Source organism: Neocloeon triangulifer, unplaced genomic scaffold (genome assembly GCF_031216515.1).
Source record: "Neocloeon triangulifer isolate White Clay Creek 2 clone unplaced genomic scaffold, ASM3121651v1 ptg000013l, whole genome shotgun sequence".
Lineage (NCBI taxonomy): Eukaryota > Metazoa > Arthropoda > Insecta > Ephemeroptera > Baetidae > Neocloeon > Neocloeon triangulifer.
In genome coordinates, this window is record NW_026775555.1 from 7,102,579 (window position 1) to 7,124,137 (window position 21,559).

Below are 21,559 nucleotides of genomic sequence, written 5' to 3' on the forward strand. Positions count from 1 at the left end.
AAAAGTTTTTAATATTTCATTATATGCTTTTTACTTGTTTGTTCAGAATTTGTTTGGGATTTTGTGGAATATTTTTTATAAGCCAGTGATTTCCATAAAAATTAAGCCAGATTTGCCAGATTAAATATTTTTCTTTTAGCCAGAGGTATTAAATTCATTTTTTGCTAACATTTTCTCCAAACATTTTACATTTTCAGTAAAGTTTTCACTAATAATTATGGATATAATTTCTTGGATAGTTAACTTTGAATTAGAATGACATAATTAATCCGACAAAGATCCTTCTTTAAATAAAGATTTAAGCAAATTAAATAAAAAAAATGTCAGTATCTCATTTGTATTTTTATTCCTAAAGATTTTAGCAAAAGGAATTACAAAATTTCAGAAAGACTTTCTCTTTTTTTTTTCGATAGCCAGGCTCATCATGAACCAGCCAATCTAAAAGATAAAAGGGGAGTGTTTATTGGTTGTACATATTTGTGTATATATTTTGTGAAACAAGCGGGGATAAATTGATTCGGGCTCATTATCGTGGTATTGTATCTGGGCCTTGGACAAACAGCACTCTCGGGCTGATCAATCGGCGCGCACTCCATAAATTAATCGGCAGAGCATACACGCGTGTACACACACACACACGCCCAATAAAACGGGAAAGAGGCTTTTTGTCGGCGGAACCGAACACAAGGGAGTGCCGAGAGCTGCCGAGATCAATACTTTTAATTAAATCTCCACGCATGCTGCGCGAATTCGTATTAATCTCGGCCGAGTCTCTTTTTGTGTGCGAAAAGCACGCCGGTCCTTGAATCAGCTTGTAATTATTCATAAAATACGAGCCATGAATTACAGAGTGGTCGCGCAGCTCGGGCGGCCGGGACAGGCGGAACGACGTCGAAATCCTCCCATGCAGCCCCGAGTAATGAATACGCACGCGGCTAAATTAAAAGTGTGATAATGAAAAGAGATTATCCAGGGAATTAAAAGCGCGCAAAATTTTGCACCGACCAAAAATTGTGTGCAAAATGCTGATACGTTTGCGGTCTTTTAGCAACGATTTGTGGGTTGTGCGAAATTTACTTGTACTAATATAGATGCGGAAAGGGCTAAGGCAAAGCATAGTCTTTAATTCTACCGTGTTCAAGATCATGTTAATATTCAAATAATAATTTATTGCAATGGGATATTGAATTATGTCAGCTTAATTCAAGATGAGTTAATTTGAAGCATTTATAGTTTGATCTTTCATAAACTAATTATAAAATATCATGATTTAAGAATCATAAAATTCTTTGAACTTATATTTGTCTCATGAGCATTTTTTTAAATTATATTTTCCTCACAAATTAAAGGAATATCTTACTTTGGTCCACATTATCATTACAACTTGATTAAATTGATTGATTTTATACAATTATAAAAAATAAACTTTTAAAACCAATAAATACACTTAATTAAATTTAGTTATTCAATTAATAAGTATATTAGTTTAAATAACTTGGATTCCTGTTTTTGTTGGAATTTAATTACTTCCAAAGGTTCTTAAATAGAATTGTTTCATAGAGAAAATGGCACTTTAAGGGTTCTGTTGAACATTGCGCAAGTTAATTGAACGGTCAAACTTGATGCATAATAAGTTTGTTAATTATTTAAATTAATTCAAAAGCTAAAAATTTCCAAAAACAATTGAATTATGTATGAGCTTTCGAGAGGGTTATTTCCATTTAGTTTCAGTCAGAATAATGTTAGTCCAGATTTAATAATGTATTCACAGCTTTGTCCTGGCCACGTTTCGGTACATAAGGAAGTACAAAGTACCTTTGAAGCCTAGAAATATTAGACGGCCCAGGAGGAATATCACTTGCGCGCAGTCAAGACCCTAATGCGGACACGGCCTAACTAATTTCCAGCAGCGAACGTCGGCGAGATTTATACGGGTGTTTATTTGGCCTGCAACTAAGAGGATAGGATTTTGTTTAGAGAGTGTGAAAATTAATGGCCGGCGCGCAACTTAACGTCTTCTTCTTCTTGGCCGCCGCGCGTGCATAAATATTTCAGCAGCCCCGGAGCAGCTAGAGGAGCTGCCCGAAAACCCTTCCCCTGCAAGACAGGGCCAACGAGTACATAACATATTACCGCACGGTCCAATAGTGCGAGCCGCAGAATGGCGTATTTATTGGTCAGCGGAGCCCACGCTCTAATTGTCAGTGGCAAGGGTGGAAAGAGGTTTGGTTAATTTTGACACCCCTTGTTTTGATATGAAATATATGCAAAGTGATATTGCGCGTCAATAAATGCCAGTTTGAATTGCCAACGGTAATCCCAGCCAGTCCCAGATGGTAAAATTTATTGAAAAAAAAATATTAGAGGTGATAAAAAAATTTATTCTATAATTATCACTGTATTTATATTATTTGATAAATTATAATGCAATAAACTTATTTTTTTTTAATATTTAATTTTTAGATTAAATTTTAACATTAAATTTTATATTTTACTTTATTTATTTATCGATATTTTATGATAACTTTCAGAACGTCTCAAAAAATTTGTGGATTTAATTATTATTTGATTTTTTTTGCCCCGTTTATACAATATATATTTTTTCGTCATTCATTCAAGATCATACAGGTTATAGATAATGATAACGTTGCGCTATAAATTGTTTCTTACCAATGAAAGAGTTGTAATAATAATTATTAATTGATGTGCAGCAATAATAATTGCTGAATAATGAAAAACATTGTCCCTGGCAGAGCTATGCATATTAGGGTTGGAACATTAATTACCGCGTTGGTCGCTATCAAAACAGTGACAAACGTGTGGCAATTATTATTTCTGGCTGCAATCACGGACACAGCAGAGCTTTTTGCTTATGAATTTTAGCATGACGTTTGACGTGTGCGAATGTTAATTTTGCGGCATTACACCCGACGAGCTGCCTGCCGATTTGGGGCAAATCACGTTCTGTCAAATTCGGCGCAGCGCGTGTGTTTAATGATGATTGTTTGTTTGCTGGCTGCTGCCAATCGTGAATGCTCCCAATTAGCGAGAGGCTCTTGTGTATTAATTTGCGACATATCAAAACCAACGCGCGCTGATATCTCTGCGAAATTCCCAATCCGGCCGCTTTCCCAATGCTTTGAATGAACAAACAAACATAGTGGCGCGAGAAATTCGTCGCGTGTCCCATTTGATCCGTGATCAGCGAAATGTAGAATAGGTTCGCCCAATTAACACCGCCGGTGTCAACACAATGCCACGTGAAACCAGACTAATTTGCGTATTTATTATAATACTGGGATATTCATCTTTTGTTTGCTTTCAATTCTCCTCCCATTGAATTTCAATACAAAAGCTACATAAAAGATCAAATAAACTCTGGTGGGGGTTGCCATGGTTGATTAACACAGTAACACAGTTTATTTTTGACAAAATTTCAATACGTAGATATGCATGGTACAATCTAACTTCGATTAAATAAAATATTTTAAATTTTGAAGCGTGACGTTGCGTCGTAACCAAAATATAAAAAACTCAGAATTGAGTTTATTGACAAATTTAGTAAAAAAAATAATGAAATAATTCATTCGTGTCAGGGTTTGTCTAAAAACTCTGATTGATTTGTCTATAGATTGTATTATTTGATATAATGTGAATCTTCACTTGAGGCACTGCCTTTGTGCCCACGTGGTTGTGGCTTAATTTCGCTTTATGTTTAAAGACAAAATTAATTTTACAAGTTTTCAATACAGCTTTTTCAATGATACACCAATTGAAGGTATACCCACATAAAAACTGTTCTTTTTATAATATTTGAACAACAAATAACTCTTTTAATTTTGTTATAAATTCAAAAAGATTTAACGTTCAAATATCTGCAGACACATTTTAGTATTAAATATTATTTGGTTATGTAGCGCTGCTTACTTTAAGTTATTAACTATTCTGTTGTATTTGTAGATAGATTAAAAAGTTAAAATTAGATAAAAAAAATGGCATATAAGTAGACTATTTTAATAAATATCAAAGTAAAAAACATAAGATAAAAAATTAATAAATTTTATTTCATTTTATTCAATTAAATGAAAAAAAATATAACTGTATGACTGAAAAAATATATGTAAAAAATTATAAATGATATAAATAAAGATAAATATAAATAATATATTAATATTAAATTCACAAACACAATTTGCAACTAAAATCAATATCAGTAATATAATATAAGTAATATAATATTTATGTCTACTTGATCCACTCTATTACCTGAAAAATAATTTTTAAAAAGAAAATAATTTAAACAATAAAACGTTAGTCTCACGCCAAACTGTGCTTGTTACATAAATCAATATAGAAAAACCACATTTCCAGAATGTCGCAGGAGTTCTGCTATTATTATTATTATATTAGACCAACCGTGGTTCGGTTCGCGTAATTAAGCCGTGGGGTGTTGAGGTGGATACCATCACTTGGGTCGGATATCGCACACCAGGTATTCATATTGTTGGCTGCGCGTGCGGGCCCGTGTTGCACTGCACGCAATCCGGGCAGATAAAATCGAAACCCCCCGGCCTGCCAAAAGTTGCTCGCGTCGCATAAAAGAAAGAGGCAGTTCTTTTCGCCTCGATAGAGATATGATCGTATACGAGAGTTACGCGCAGGGGATGATAAAAGGAAACTGCCTGGCGTTTATTTAGCCTGCACGTTTAATATCGCAGCAGCAGCAAATGAGTTGTGAAAAATTAAGCTCGGCCCGATATAATCCGAAGTGATGTTCGTTTCCTGCCGCCCATTAGTCAGCCACACACTATATATATTTGCTACTTTCGTTTTACGATCGCAGCGAAACAAAGAGTAATTGCGTCAGTCAAAACGTAATCAACCCGGGATGATCGCGGCCCGAAATGAGGACGGGCGGCTCGGTCAGGAAGCAAAGCCGGCAGCGTGAATCGATCAAATATTTATGATTCGCTGCATTTGCCGCCGCCGCTTCAATTTCGGACGTGACCACAGGTGCCCAGCAGCAGCAAAAGTCGAGTGGCAAACATCAAAGCGCACATGTGTGCGGTGGCGGGCTTTGTGTGCGTAGTTTGCGCTCGCTTCGATGTTCGGCTGGTCCGTCAGCCTGGCCAACTTATGCTGTATTCTAAAATAATTATTATATAATGCTTTTAAAGTGTGAGAGGGAGTTTAGCAAAAGAGCTGTTAGACTTTTACTAACATTTTCAACAATTATTTTACAGCGAGACGCGTTTCATCTAGCATGTTTAATTAATTCCAATTTATATCACTTGACAAAACTCTACGGATAGTTTTCAAAGTTAAAATGCAATAGGTTTATTAAATTTATTATTACTTCCAGGAAATAAATCCATAAAAAACAAAGAAAAGATGTGAAGTGTGGAACTAAAAACACTAAAAGAAAATAATAATCTAGAAAAACTACTATTTACATAATAAAAATTTTCATATACTTATAAAATGAAATACAATATTTACAATAATAATATTTGACATGAATTTAAAGGAGAAATGGAGATATAAATTTAATTTTTCGTTAATGTTTGATCTATTTGCATTTCTAGGAGAAAATATAATTGAAACTGTCAAAGCCCTATTTAATTAGGATACTATTAAACAGATTAGTGTCTACTATTTTATTTCAGAAATTTTTCTTCTAAAACCTCTAAATTCGTTATTAAAATATAAGTAATCCGCCTCATTAAACATACTTATTTGACTGTATATAATCTTCAATCGCAAGTAATTACAAAAAACTGCAAAAAACAAAGAAATAGATTTTCCTCAAAGAAAAAAATTAAATTGTACTTCAATTCAAGATGCTTTTTATACTTTTCCTAACACTAAATAGTTCAATAATTCCGCAGTTCTTAAAAATAATTTAAAGGTTTTTTTATGAAACTTTTCTGAGAAAATTCCACCTCCAATTTATGATTGAAATAAGCCTAATTTCTCTGAAAATTTTTTGAATGAACCAGCACTTATGTCAAAATGGCCCTTGGAATGTTATAATTTTGATTCATCAATTCTTTTTTCATCTTACTTTCTCTTGATTTTCCTCTTGTGTTGAACTTGAAGATTGGGCAATTAGGAAAACTCATTCCTTCACTGATTGCGAGAGATGAATTTCATGTAAAACAGTGCAAAACTTCCTGCTGACATAAATAATAAAAAGTCCTATCAAGCAGCACATTTGGCCCTTTTTCATCGGCAGTCGTAAAAAAACGGTAGTAACGAAAAATTCGCGCTCCCGAGCAGATTTAAAACACTATTTGAAACGCATTCGCCAACGCGAGAGTAAAAATTTTAATCCGCACGCTGCAATAAAACCTGCGAGAATTGAAACGGCACCGGAAGGAAGAAGAGATATGGCCCACTCTGTGTCGGCTCTCGTTTCAAGCGCAAGTTTTTATTTTTATTGAAAAAAAAAGATGAAATGTAGAGCGTACCGGTCGGTGCTTATTTTCCACGGGAATAAATAAAGGGAGAGAGAAGTGAAGCTTGCAAATATGAAATCGTGCAGCCAGGCACGTCTAACACTCGCTTCATGAAACGGGCAATAATATGCATTGCGCAGGTATTTTTATGTACTTGTGGATTATTTCTTTGTACGGCAAAGTAAACTGCATACATTTTCGCTTGAACGTTTGCGAGAATGGAAAGTATTGTGTATTGTGATGGTAAGTGGAGGACAAAAGTATCGGAAAAGAGTTATTACGTATTTTATGCGCGTATCGTTCTTCTTTACTTTGCTCACAGAAAGAGAAGCGTTGTTATTCCTTGTTTGGCATATACAATTGACTAACCCGCTTGGAAATGCGAGTCGTCAAATCGGTTTACGCAAAGGGAAGACGGTTTTATGCTGCAAACACGACACAATTTGCTGAGAATTGAAATATTATATACTTTTTTATTGCTATGACGTATCAAATTATATTTTATCATAGTTCAATATCCGTTTTTTTAAATTCTTGTATAATGTCTGTTTCTTCAATTAATTAAAAATCAAAATGTAAAGAGTTATCTGCAAATTCGCTGGCAAACATATTCCAAATAATTATGTAATTGAAGTCCGAGAGTCTGTGTGACTCATAATTTTTTTTTACACATCTTATAACTCAATGTTTAGAATATTTTTGGAAAATAGAGCATAGTTTAAAATTTTCATTTTGATAAACTTTTAATGAATACTAATTGTAAGTAAACTGAATTGCAAATAAAAATACAAAATACTTTTTTATTGTAAAATTTTTTCTAATACATTTTTATCAAATAAAATAATTGCAAAACTAGATAATTATTGAAAACTTATTTTGAAAAGATATTTAATAAATTATTATTATTGCTAAGCAACTTGTTTTCAAAAATTGAAAATCTGATTTTTCTGTAGCCTTAGTTTCAATATTTGTTATTTAACTTTGTTATAACAAGACAACATAAAAATTGCTAATTTCAGTAAAATATTATTTGCAATGAAAATCGCCATATTAAATTTTAAACAGCACCCAGTTTTTATAGCCCTTGGCGTCAGATTTTAAAATAGAATCGCCGAGATCTGTTTTGAAACATTTTCATGCAGCGATTCCCTGCGGATTGCAAATTCAATATGCCCGGCGCTAAAACGGGGCCAACTCTCATGATGATTAAATGGTCACAGCAGCGAGAATGTGAAACTAGTTGCGGGAGATGGGTTTAATGTCTGCGAGAAATGCAATTTCACGGCGAGGGAGCGCATGTTGTGTGCAACTGCAGACAGCAAACAGCGGCGCAGGGAAAAAATTAACCAACGACGCCGGCCGGGCTCCTTCTTTTGCACATGTCTCGGGTTCTGTTTGCAAAAACATTAAAAATGCATTAGCTGCGCGCGCGGCGAGCATTTTAAATCACTCGTCCATCTCGTGCAAGCCGCCGGCTACGGTCGTAAATTGCATCCAGTACATCATACTTGACCTACACAGTAATGCGACATTCATATTCATGCCTCGGCTCTAATTGAAATCCATTTTCCCACAGTTTTTCCTCTTATTTTTTTCTGTCCTCAGCTCTACTTCCAATAAAATCTTGTACTTTCTTAACCGCATAATATAAACTTTGCATCAGTAAAAAATATGGAATCAAGAAATAAATTATAATTAACAAGTCTGTGATCTCACTTCGCAATACAACAATAATAATATTTTTAATTAGAACTTAAATTATTATTTTGTTCATTCTATTTAATAAATTTTAGAAAGGATTGTTTAATTTTCTTAAAATTAATAACATATAATTAGTATAAATGGTGAAAAAGAAAAAGGAATATGTCCAAAATTTCAAAAATTTCTTAAAATATTTTTTAACAATTTTATAACGAAAATATCCATCACGAGGTAAAATTGAAACAAGGAAAACTGTGAGACCCCTGAATGAACTGATTCAAAAGACAAAGATGGCTTTTCTTTAACAGTTGATAATTTTTGAAAATTTATTTCAAAAATCTATTTGTTAAGTTGAACTTAGAATTGATGGATGGTTGTCCATTTTTGCAATAGTACCTAATTGCGAAAGTCAAATTAAAATGGTTTTAAATTGGAAAATGATTTATTATTAAGTTTGTTTTGGCTTAACCAGACCTTAAAACTAAGATCATTGTTGGTGTTATTTAACAAATTAACAGTCAATACTAATTTTCAAAAATTTATTTGTAAATTTTAAAATTTTGTCCTAGAACCAAAGGTAGTTTACTTTTATAATTTCTGACCATTTAAAATGCAGTTTTGGGTCTGCTTAGCTAATTTGAATACGAAAGTACAAATATTGATCTCTAGACTCGTTGGCAATCGGTCTGTGCACTTTTGCAATGTGCTCTTGGCTGAACACACATGCAGACAATGGAGCAGGGTGTGAGGCCCTGAGAGGCCGTGTTCACCATTTAATATGATAATTCGCAGGGCGGCTCGAACAAACGAGAGTCAAACAGAATTCCAGCCCTCGACCTGCTTATACGTGTCAAGAGAGTTATGCAAGCCTGGCAGCCGGGGCTGCAGCACAAACGGAATAAATTATCTATTTGCGATCCACTTGCAATATAAATTTGCTTACACGAGAGGGAGGGGGGGGGCAGCAGTGGCAGTCTATTATTTATACACGGGTCCAAATTACATTTCATGCCGGTGCTGCACAGTCGCATTGTGTGCCTTTTGTGAGCAAATGCGCCGGCGAGAGGCGGCGTAATGAGTGTTTGTGGCCGAGTGTGGCCCGATTGCATGCCAATGAACTGACCCTGCTAATGCGCTCCGATTGTCTCGTTATAATACAGTAGTGCATCAAAACTGCACTACACATTTCTAGTTGATATGCAAAATAGGAAATTTGTTACCATCGTATTTATCTGTTTGATTCCGCAGTTGGTCAATTAAATTGAAATTAATAGAAATGTGAACTCAACTTTTTATTTCTATATCATATGTAGAGCTCAAATACAAATTGATTGCTTATCTTTTTTAATAAATATTTATGCAGGTGTTGCGTGAATCAAAGTAGCTCACTTTGTGTAGATGTGGGATTTGCAATCCCGTATAATTCCATTAGTTTTGAAATATTGCGCAGCAGCTTTGGTGTTGTGTTTACTAAACGTTCCGAAGCTGGATTAAATATTGAGCGCCGCTTATTGGGTTTCGAATCAAATAGCTATTCATATTTGCCAAACAAACTTAATAATTCAAAAAGCCTTCAACACGAATGTTAAATAATATAATTAAGATAATTATAAATCATGATTGAATGAAACTTAAAAGAACATATGAAATTGATTAATGCAAATTAGCGTTTATGCATGTACCGATATAATTAATTAAAATTCAAAAATTTTAGTTTCCATGTTGTATTTTACCATAAATAAATGTTAATTTCTCAAATTTATAGACTAGTTAACAAAACTTACTAGTATCGAAAACGATTATAACGACAATATTATTTTTATTGCCACTTCAATTTAAGGCTTGTACAAATTAGCGTTTATTCATATATGCTGGCATATATTGTAAAAATTCAAAAATTTGGTTTCCACATTGCATTTTGCCCTAAAAAACAAATTTTTTTTCTCAAATTTATAGACTGTTGTATTGAAAATGATTATAATGATAAAATTTATTGTTTTAGCACTCCATTTTAAGGCTTGAGCAAATTAGCGTAATTTCATGTATACTAGCATATTTTGTTAAAATCAAAAAATTATTTTCCTCATTGTATTTTGCCATAGATACATTTATGATTCTTAAATTTTATCACTAGTCTTATTATTAGTTCTATTGAGCATGATTATAATTATTAAAATTATTTTATTAACACTCCATTTTAAGAAAGGCCTATCCTTTTACAATCCTGTACATTGTTTTAACTTTGAAAATGCTGTCAGATCAATAGAAAATTGTAATTTAAATATTTGGTAAAATTTATTTTACATCTTCATATATCAATTCTCTCATAACGTTTTGTTTGAGAAATATCCAAAAATTGGAAGGCATTGATTGTGAAAAGTAATTTACATATTAGGGTGAAATTTCAGATGAGAATCTGATCCCTTAAATAATCTTTTCTGATTACAAAGGTAAAAAAGCGATCTTCTTGTTTCTAGGACATTGATCTCAATAATAAGCCGAAGGTTTTAACTCATTTTGTTTCAAGAGGAATGCATGGAGGCTTTTCATTGTGCTGAAGCTTTTGTTTTCGGGATGCAGCACTAATGAAGTGCAGGAAAAATAGAATTTTCACTGGCCGGGGGGATATTCGCATAGGCGCGCACCTGCTTGGGCGGTGATAAACGAGGATCATTAATTCCGGCCTCTGCAAGAAAGGGCAACACTTTCTTTTGTTTCGCCGCTTGACTAATGGCGCGATAATTATTGTCATCACTCCATTGTTTTTGCAAGTAAAGCCTGCTGAACTTTGAGCCTTTCCTTCACTTTTAGCCTTTCTTGTTTCCTCCGCCGCTGCATTATCCAAGTTTATTAATTAACTCTTTATTCGGGCGCATTTGTGTTTTCGGCGAAACTCTTCTCTTCTCATCTCTGGCCGTACCCTCGAGCGGCGCTAGAGCCAAAGCGACAGCTACAAACTTCACGAAATAATTTTAATTACGCTCGCGGGGAAATGAATGAAAGAATGAAAGACGCCCCGAAAAGTTTTAATCATTATAATGACGCTCCTCACATTGTGCGAGCATGTTGCTTTCATCTTGTTAATCATTCTTTAAGTAAAAACGATCTTACGAAAGAATATCTTTTTACAACTAAAACTCAAGCAAGGAGAAATAATGGGAAAAAAATTTTTATTTTTATTTTTAAAAGAAGAAAACCTCAGATATTTGTATGAAAAAAAAAGGAAACGAAGATTTCTAAAATTACCAAACAATTTTGAGAATGATAATTTTTTGAATTTATGGATAAATTGATATTTATCAGCGGCGGATGGGGTCTTTTTGATCTCGGAAGTTCTAGCAAAATTCTTGCTAGCCGTCGTGCCGTTTTGTCCCATTTTTTTATTTATTTAATAAATAATTGTTTTCTATAATTAAATGTAAGTAGGTAAATAGGATAAAAATTCTACTAGCAGAGAATTGATTTTAAATTGAAAGTTCAAATTCTGGCAGTAAAAGTCTGATCACAAAATTGTTTTTCCTGCTATCTTTGCACGGTTCACAAACCAATTAACCGTTATATCAATAATCCACTTAAAAATCGGTCTTAAAATTATCTGGTGTTTTTTTTCTGATTTTTTTTGCGATTATGTTCAAAATTGGGCGCGTAGATTAGTCGATAGTGATTAAAAATTAATTGATAAAATGGATCAAAGTGGATAATTTCTCAAGATTGAAAAAAAGACGTATCAAAATGCTTGAAAACGGGCGAAGAAAGAGATAAAACCAAGGTAATTGATAAAGATATTAATTTAAAATTCCGTTCCATTGGGGTGAGGGTGGAACCAGGGTGGAACGTGGCGACAGCGGAAAGAGAGCCTGCGGGGAACGCCGAGGCGCTCGCGAATATTAAGGAGGTATACCCACTTTTGTGGGCTGGCGAAGATAAATTCGTATTAAATATTCTCTGTGAGCTGCAGGGAATCTCGGGATCTCTTTTCGCTCTCGCTCGCCGGCAAGTGGATATAAAAGTGCGAGCCACGTATGCGAATTTCCTCATATTTTATTAAAATACGTGATTCTGTGCCATTACCGCTGGCTCTTTGTCGTTCGCCCGGCTGTTATGCAACAGAGCGAGCAGCCGTCGTGCCCCCGCCATATGCATGGAAAACATAATCCGTGCCATCTTGATATAAGCCACGCGCGCCATACTTTGCCCTTTTATACGGCTAGGCCTACCTAAAAGTAAACTGCCGAAAAAATTTAGCAAGAAATCGATTTTCTCTGTCTTTTTTTTCCGTCAGCGCTGGGAAAATCCTGCGCATTCTCTCGCAAATTGAATGCTCCGATTCCATTCTTCCGACTTCATTCCGACAAACGACCGGGCCCAGATAATTATTTTCGATTCTTGGCCTCTTCCATTTGGAACGACGGCAGGTGGATGGGCCATTGTTTGCTCGATTCGGAGGTGCCGTGAAAGAGACAATAGATGGGACGAGCGAGTAAACAACTTTGCCCTCGTCGTGCCGAGAACAAAGCGGCGATAAATTCTGGATCGTAAGCGACTTCTGAAAGGGTCGCTATACCCATTCGGCAAGTGGAAATCTTTCCTTTGCGATCGCAAATAAATCTCTCGGTCAATTTTTTCCACCAAAACATCGAGAGAGCCGCAGAGCCTTCAAAAGACCACAAAGCGTTGGAATATAATCTCTTTGATCTCACGTTTGCTCGAGCGTGGAAATTTTAATTGTACCGCAGCATGAAATAATAAACTGGTGAAATCATGTTAAAGCGCTTATCACGCGAGTAAACATAATTTCACATTTTTCCTAATTTATCTTGATTGAACTGGATCGCAATCAAATAGGAAAGGGAAGGATCAAAGGAAATTTAATTATGCTTGCCATGTTATAAAAATCACGATTGAAAGAATGAAAGTGTATATGTGTGTTTTTTTTTTCATTAAAATTATAATTAAAATTCATTAAAAGGACCTGAAATTTATCAGAATATTAAAAATTCAAACAAGAGTTGAAGATTCAAGTGTTTTTTATCCAGAATATTTGTTTATTTTTGGGTAGCAAAAAACGGGGAGTCAGTTTATAATCTCAAGAGGCCGACAATTTTGATATAAAGATGGCCAAGGCTGATTGTGCAGGTAATTTCGAAGTAGTGTTTATGTGTAATTTCCGAAGAAAACTCCTAAAGCTTTTATATAAATTATATTTGAAGTACTCCAGACTAAATCGATTAAAATTTTTGTGAAATTTTTATATTTCCCTCATTTAGTTTCAAAAGGTATGTTTATTGGGCTCGACAATTAAATGACTTGATTTTTGTAAAATAAACATTAATAATAATTTACAGATCTAAGTATTGCTTGTGAAATGGCTCCCCAGCAAGTCAAATGGAAATATAAAAATTCCTCTACTTATGTCCATTTTAATCACTTTCCTGTTTCGTTTCGTTTTGTTTTATATAATTTAATGAACAATAGTATGAAATAAAATAATAACATTACCTTTATATGAGCGAGATTTGTCTTCTGCTTATTTATTTTCCAATTTGCATTTTCTCGCAAAAATGTACAAAACAATGAACTTGAGCAAAATGAAATGAAGATTATTTGTCACTGCATCCGGGGAGAGGAGAAATCTGGCGATATCTGTGCAGCAAAAGGCGGATAAGCTCGTCCAATTTGAGGCACGCGGGAGACGTGGATTATTGTGCCTTAAATTTGGTCCGCAGCCCGGAAAGAGCGACGTGGACATGACCCTTAAAAAGCATTGTGTTATTTAACGTGTACAAGTGGACATGCATACTTTATGGGTGCACATGCAGACGACATTACGGCCGTTTAATCCTATTACACAGGGCCGTGCCTGACGTGCAGTTAAACGAACGTTGCCGGCCCTCGCAACCGATGCCAATATCAGATTAAGGGATTACCTCGCGAAATTCGGTGCACAAAAGTGCGTCGGGCGGGCAGAAGAAAACCATTGTGCCTCGTTAGCTGGTCAACGCACACGCGATCACTGCGGGCTTTTCGCCTTTTGTAATTGAGCTCAAGGGAAACTGTGTTGTATAGGATCCCAATACTTTAATCGGATCCAATTTTCCATTTTCCTTCTCACGCACCACCGGTCCTAACTCAAATTTTCTTCTTTTGTTCCAGATCTCGCCTCAAAAGCAGCGAGTTGATTGGTGAGTACTGAAATCCTCGTCTGCAAACTTTAATAAGTTGGAAAAATTCCAACCAAAAAATGCAATCAATTGCATTTTAACTATTTTCAGGGTCAAAAAAACACCCTCACCCTTTTGAAATAAAAATTTACGTAATAAAAACTGGTTGAAAGACAAAAAAATTGGCAGGTAAACAAATTACGAAGAAGCAAAACCAATTTTATGCAAACCTTTGCGAAAAAAGAACGAAAATATTTATTTATTATAAAATATGCAAGGCGGTTCAAAATTTTAATCTTGGCTGCCAAAAACCATGAGATGAATTTTTGATTTAAAATATAAAAATACTGGAATTCGTGACTTACATTATTTTAATTCAAGAAAGTATGACCTTTTTTCCATGGTTGGTTCAACTCCCTACATCGATTTATGCGTATTCTACGAAGAAAAAATATATCGGTTACTTGAAATATTTGTTCCCGATAAAAATTCCTGTAAAAAAATGTCTAAATATCTGCGGCATTTTATTAACTTTGCCATCTCTTTTGATATAAAAGAAAGTAGTGAATAAAACTTGGTTGCTTTTTTCTTGTTTTCTCTCTTTCGGGCACAAGAGCAGTCTTTCCTCTGCCACTTGAACGAGCGAGATTTGACTTTTAAATAGAAACAATGGCCGCTACCTTCTTTATTTCCTTTTATTTCTCGACCGTCGAACAAAAGAGCGCGTGTTCTCGTTTCGCTGCACCACTGAGGCGAACGGAACAAATCACGTTAGATGAGACGTAAAAGGCAAGGTGGGTTGACACCTACGCGCCCTGTTATACGGCCCAATAACACGCCTCTTTATTAGCTGTATAATAAGCACACGGCATCGTTACGCGCGTGCAAAATACTATCTATATATTTATTTATGTCTGCCCACTGGCAGTAAATGTCGTTGCGCTGAGAAAGTGCTTCGTCACTTGCCGCCGGCGAGATAAATTTAATCACCAGGCTGTGTGTGCTTTTCGCCCCAAGAAGTGGAGAGGGTGTCTTTTGACAGCCTCTAACTCGCTGAATTTGCTAATAGTTTTCGCAGAAAGTGCCTCACTGAGCTCAGAAGATCCGAATAAAAAGCATTTAAGCAAGTAAATTAACTGATTAGATTTAAAAAAACGCACTAAAATTATAAATTTACATTTTTCAAAATCAAATCATTTTGATATATTTACCAGTGGCATTTTTAAAATACTTAAAAAAAAGAGTGAATTTTATGAAATGTGCTTTAAAAAATAGGGTTGGTAACAATAATTAACGATTAAAAATTAATGAAGTAATCATTCATAAAACGGCTGAAGTCAGAAATGAGATTGAACGTGCCAATTTTTTCAGAGAATAGTTCCATTTAAAGATATTTATTTAAAAACAAATTATTAGATTAGATTAGAATAAAATTTTCTAATCTAATCTAAAAAAAATTATAATCGCCCCATCCATACAAGCTCTACGACCACTCAATTATTCTTTGTCCTTTTTTATTCCTAAATTAATTCACCCCTGCCATTGAAAAAAGCGTTGTAAATCATTTTCAACACAGGAACATTAAAGCAAATTCCCTGTGTCATTTCAATGCTCGTGTCCGCCGCGGCAGTGACGTGTCATAAGTGCCATAAATTTAATTTTTAAGAGCGCGCACACAACACGCCGACCCAAATCCCAAAACAGCTCGGCCGGCCCAGGAGTGAAATCCGGCGGGCTGCGGTTTTGCACACGCCGAGATTCGAAGCATTTTTTTTTTATTTTCAATTTCTTATCTCGCCACTGGCACGCACGCGAAAACAAACAACAGCCTTATGCAGACAAACGAGTCGTTTCCCCTCAACCATCTCCGCGCGCGCGTTGATAAAAAGTAGTCAGGAATTTCATAACTTGTTGCCTTGAGCTTTGTTTCCCGGAGAGAGAGAGAAAGGAGCCATGTTTTCACAAAGTATGTATAAATTTCGACAATCCGCGAGCGGCGCGGCTGCCACCCTCTCTCCCACTGCGCATTGTGTGCGAATGTACTGTGCCAACATCTTCCCCCGGGAATTTCCACCAACTTTCACACTCTTTCATATAACTTTGGCTTTCCTACCTTGAGCGGTGCAATTTTGCGTGCAGTAAACAAAACGCAATACAGTGGTTTGGTAAATAAGAGCTCAGAATCCAGGAATCTGCTCGTCTCCAGCCGACCGAAAGAATTATGCCACTTCCTTGAAGAGACTTTCTTTCCCCTTCGCTGAAATTTTTGAAATACGATTTTCCTGCGAGCGTCGCCGAAATTAGAAATTTTTGCGCCGGATTCTCTGAAAGTCTTTTCGAGTCGGCGCAAAGGAGAAGAGCAATAAATTTCCTCGGCGTGCGCCCGTAATTGAATTTGCAGGGGCAGCTGAGAGGGCGATTATTGCAAAATCAAATAACAATTTCAGTTTGGTCCGCCTGGCGAAGCGAGAGGGTTGTGAGCGGATAATTAAAAAGAGGTTTGTTCATGTTAATAAGATTAAACGTGGGCAGGTTACTGATATAGGAAAATAAGCACCGGTCAATATTTCAATATTTATTTTTTAAATAAACTTTTCATATTTTCGTGTAGCGTTATTCTAATTAATATTCAGTTCTAGAATTCAAAAATAATACATTAATACTAATTTTTTTTTTTATCTCTTTTTCAAATAGCAAAATTTTTTAAATCAAAATGTTATTTTTATTTATTTATAATCAGAATAATGTATGCAAATTTTACCAGATTTATTGAATAAAGTGATTTTGAGCTTTTAATTTAAATGACATTAAAAGTAAAATTTAAAGTAGTTTTTTTTAACTACAAAGAGCAATCAGAGCTTTTTTTAATAATTCCAATAGAGAACGTTTCGTAAAATAAATATCACCGATCGAAGAGATTAAAATCCACGACTCGGACAAGTTCCCCTTCAGCAGCACCACGTAGTGCATCAATCTTTCCGTACCTGTTTGGCCGACCGGCGCGGGCGCTACTGTGTTTCAAAAGTTTGCGCCGTAATTCACGCCGTCTTGAATGGCCGCCTGCAATAAAAAGGAATCAAACGCGTTCATAAATTATCCGGCGGCTCCACGCGATTCCCGCGCTTAATTCGGTCTCCTTCGTCGGCGACAAATCTCGCGGGAGAAAAATTTGGCAATTAGTCGGATTAATAAACGCCCCTCCAGTCCTATTTTTGCCAAATCTCGCCTCCCGAGCGGGCACTTGCGACTTCTTTCTCCTTACTTTCGCTTTCCGCCTCAACTTTGCGTCGACCTTGCTGTCTGTCTGTTACGACCGGATTTGAGAAATGCCCGAAAATTGCGCCTGTCTGCAATGTGGTCGTTTGACTCCTGTCGCGCGCAACACGACCTAAGTACGAACAGACTCCCTCGTACTTGACGATTTTCCGCTCGATCAGAAAATATTTCCTCTTTTCTCTGAAGGAAAACAAAGGGAAAAAATAATAAATAAGAGAGGAAAGAAATTTTGCAGTGCCTCGAGCCGTGCTGCAGCCGACTTCTGATATTCAGAAAGAAAATATGTGACATTTCTTTCCCGGCGCAAAACAAAGTGAGCCCAATCGATGCGAAAAAGGAGGATGAGCCACGCCGAGTGATTGACGCGCGTTATGAGGTTAACAGGCGCGGTGCCACACGCAGATGCCACCCTTTGTGGCGCATTTGCTCTCATTTGAGTAACGAGATTTTCAGCATCCTATATCAATTTGCTGAACGAACGGATTTCATTTACTTTTGCAAAGCACCCTAGTCCTTGATATCCGCCTAACTGGCAAAGCCTACTTGTGTCCGCTTTCCGCGTCTCTTATTGTAACTCTTTTTCTGCTCTCGTGAATTTCGCTTTCATTTTTGAGCTAGGAAAAATATTTCGGTACGTGGAACTTTATTGTCTGAGCTCTATTGAACGAGAGGAGGCTCTTCTCTGTCTATTTAATTCTTTTTATCATGAAGGAATTTATTTTTATATATATTCAAAATTCAATATGAAAACGTTTTCATCTTAAAGCAATAGTAGCTTCGATGGAAAACAATAATTTTTTCTTTCTTTTTTCATTTAAAAATAATAAAATCTTCATTACATTGCAGATAAAAAAAAAACATTGGTGTTATGCAACCTGCTTCGAACATATGTTGAGCGGGTTTACATAACTTTCCAAACGACAAGGCAACCAATGGTGAAAGTTGTAAAGTGAGTTACAGATAATTTTGTTGACTTGTGAGAGAATAATAATGATAAAAAAATTTAAAGACGAAGAACCCAGCAACATTATTTTAATTCAAAAATCAATTGAAGGCTGAATTGATTTTTTCAAAACAAATTTACAACGAGGATAATAATGGATATATGCGGCAAATATTGCAGATTAAAAAAAAAATGCTTGAATTAATCTATTATATTTCCTCGTTGCTCACAGAATCAATTCGCAGTAGAAATAATAGAGCATGAACAGTCAAAATCCAGTGAACTCTAGTCTCGCTTACGAATTAATTAGGGAATGACGAGGAAAACCACACAATTATTAAAACCATAATTCATGCTAACCATTATTAGGGAGGATTTGTAGTTAATGATGACATGAATAGAAATGATGATCATAAATGTCTCATATTTAGAACGATTCATTTGGTTTTCCCGAGAATTTTCTTTCATTCTTGTCAAGTCATTGACAATTGTTAAAAAAAGGAAAGTTTTTCTTCGAATAGGCATAAATTGAGATCCGTCAAAATATCCGGAGAGAGGAAAACAAATTGGCTCTCGGAGCGCCAATTTAAAAGGCGCTGAACCTCTGCCGCGCACTTTCTGATCCATCCGCTTTATTTGGAATCGTCGTCACCTGCCGAAACATTTTCTTTCGCACGTGCGAAGTAAAAAGAGCGAGATGCCCACTAATGAATCGGAACATCCGCAATCAAGGAAATGGGAGCCTGTCGAGAAAACACAAGAGGCAAAAAATTAAACAATTTGCGCGCGGCGGCAAAACAAATTGTTGGAGTTTTGGGCGCGCACGAGGGAAATTGGCACGAGCGAGACGAGGGAGGGCATCGCGGGCCCACAGATGTAGAGTGCGCTGGCTTGGTGCGTGTTGGTCGGATCGATGCAGCTGGCAGAGCCATGTTTGGGTTCACAAACGCCTTTTATTGGAGGTTGCGAGCGAGCGAGCGAGCGAGAGCTCTCACCAGGCTGTCCGGCCGTCTACGCTCTAGGAATTAATTCGCCACCGTAAAACGTTCACATAATTAATTTGAGGTGCGACAAATGAGTTCAAAAATAATTACCCGATCGCGCGCGGGCGCACGTCCTGCGGCGTGTGTCTCCTTTATTGCCACCGCCGCCGGCACTTTTATTGCCTCTGGCCTGAATTATAGGTCGAATCGGCGGCGTCGTTTGGCTTCCGCGTCCAATTTCAATTTCGCTGTTTGCGCTCAACCTTTTACTCTCTACCCGTGTATTGACCTGTAGGCCATGCGCAAACTTGTTTTTTATGCATATTTAATGCGTGGGCCAAAAACGTCAAACATCACTGCCGTTTTAGTTGCAAACTTTTGTAAAAGCAAACATCTGCTTTCGGGGCAAATTGCACGGGCTTTCGCACTAAATCGATCAATCATGAACAATTATTTGCTCTTCTTGCTTCCTTCTTGTCAATTTTGAATGATTTAATGATGTATTTGGGAAGCTTTTTTAAAATAGACATTACAATTGACAAATAACAATCTTTTTTAGAATAAAATATAAGGTTTAAAAGTATTTGGTCTCTATTTATTATCGTTGATTATTTGTTCACATTTTTAACATTCAAATGTTAATAACAATGTTTATTGAAAACATCATTTGTAATATATCATTAAAAACATTAATTTTCATCTTTAAAATTCAAATAAATTAAATTAACATTTATATGTAAAATCCATAACAATTTTTAATTTCTTTATTTTTAGCTTTTATATATTAAAATTACATTTAATTTAAAATTTACGTTTCTCAATGAAATATCATTTAATTTATTTTCACTATAAAAGTTAGAATAGCATAGTATAACAATAATACTTAAATAACATCATTTTATAATTATTTATTAAAAATGAAAAAAAAATCCATGCAAAATTTTATTGGCTTAACAATTTCAAACCACGAATAATTTCCTCGAATTAAAAAAATAAATAGCTTTGTTTCCAAATTACATTTTTAGGAAGCTTTTTTTAAACGACGGTGTCGCAGGGAGCCGCGCAGTTTTTATCCGGCCATTAACAAGCGGGAAAAATGACTTGTACTTTTAATGTCGGCGTGACGTATCAGACTGCCGTGGGAGGAATAGGTGAAGTTCCATGGCAGTGGCACTGCTGCGCCGCGCGTGCAATAAATAACAATTAAAAATCTCCATAAAAACGCGAGCCATTTGCGCTTGAAAAATGCGGCATTGCCCGCAGCGTGTAAAAAAATTGTGCGTCCGACCGCTCGTTTTGGCTTCATTAATTGTGCGCGTGGCAGCCGTTGGATGAAATAAAAAAGTAAAATAAAAAACAACGGCGCGTCAAAATAAATTTATTTTCACTGCCAAGCAAAGTTTCTTTCGCACCAAAACTTCTGCGTGAAAGATGGAAAGTAACAACGCAAAAGTCAGGTAAACACCAAGTTTCGCGTAAAATACTGGAAGGTGCCAGAATAATTTCAAATTACGCTGCATTGTATATTTTCGTGTTTCACTCTTGCTCCGGCGTACAAAAAGTATACATAATTTCAAATTAAAGGTCGTGTCAAATGTTATTTTAATTCTTGAATTGGAAATATGTTAAAAATTCTTAAAGTAAATAAATATCGTGGTCTATAAATTCACACCATTAAAGGCGGTCAAGTATAATATTCTTTGCTAAATTTAATTTTTACTGGTATAAATATGAAAAAAAGACTTGGCTAACTATATTTCTACTCAGGAGACACTTTAAAATCCTTTAAATGAGAAATGAGCACAAATTTACAGAAAAAAGTCAAATTAACAAAAGAGACGGAAACAGATGGAATATTTGCCAAAAATCTTGTAGAAAACCCTTTAAATTATCATATTAAAATTATTTTTTTATATCTTTGATCGCAATTGCTACATTTGTCGCCATGAAAATAAGTTTGTCTCTTTTTGTCTCTGAGGATAAAAACCATTACTGAGGCGGACCTTCCCGAAAGCGAATCACTTGGTTTTCATTGTT

The 21,559-nt window shown here is 35.6% G+C and overlaps 1 protein-coding gene across 4 annotated transcripts in view; it reads left to right on the forward strand.

The window, feature by feature from the left end:
* The window catches only part of LOC132199155 (TWiK family of potassium channels protein 18-like), a 124,507-nt gene that overhangs the window by 47,147 nt on the left and 55,801 nt on the right, over positions 1 to 21,559 (forward strand). For all 4 annotated transcript variants that reach the window (XM_059623679.1, XM_059623680.1, XM_059623678.1 and 1 more), the window contains exon 3: positions 14,313 to 14,341. The gene's annotated coding sequence lies outside the window, so the exon portion shown is untranslated. The remainder of the gene's footprint in view (positions 1 to 14,312; positions 14,342 to 21,559) is intronic.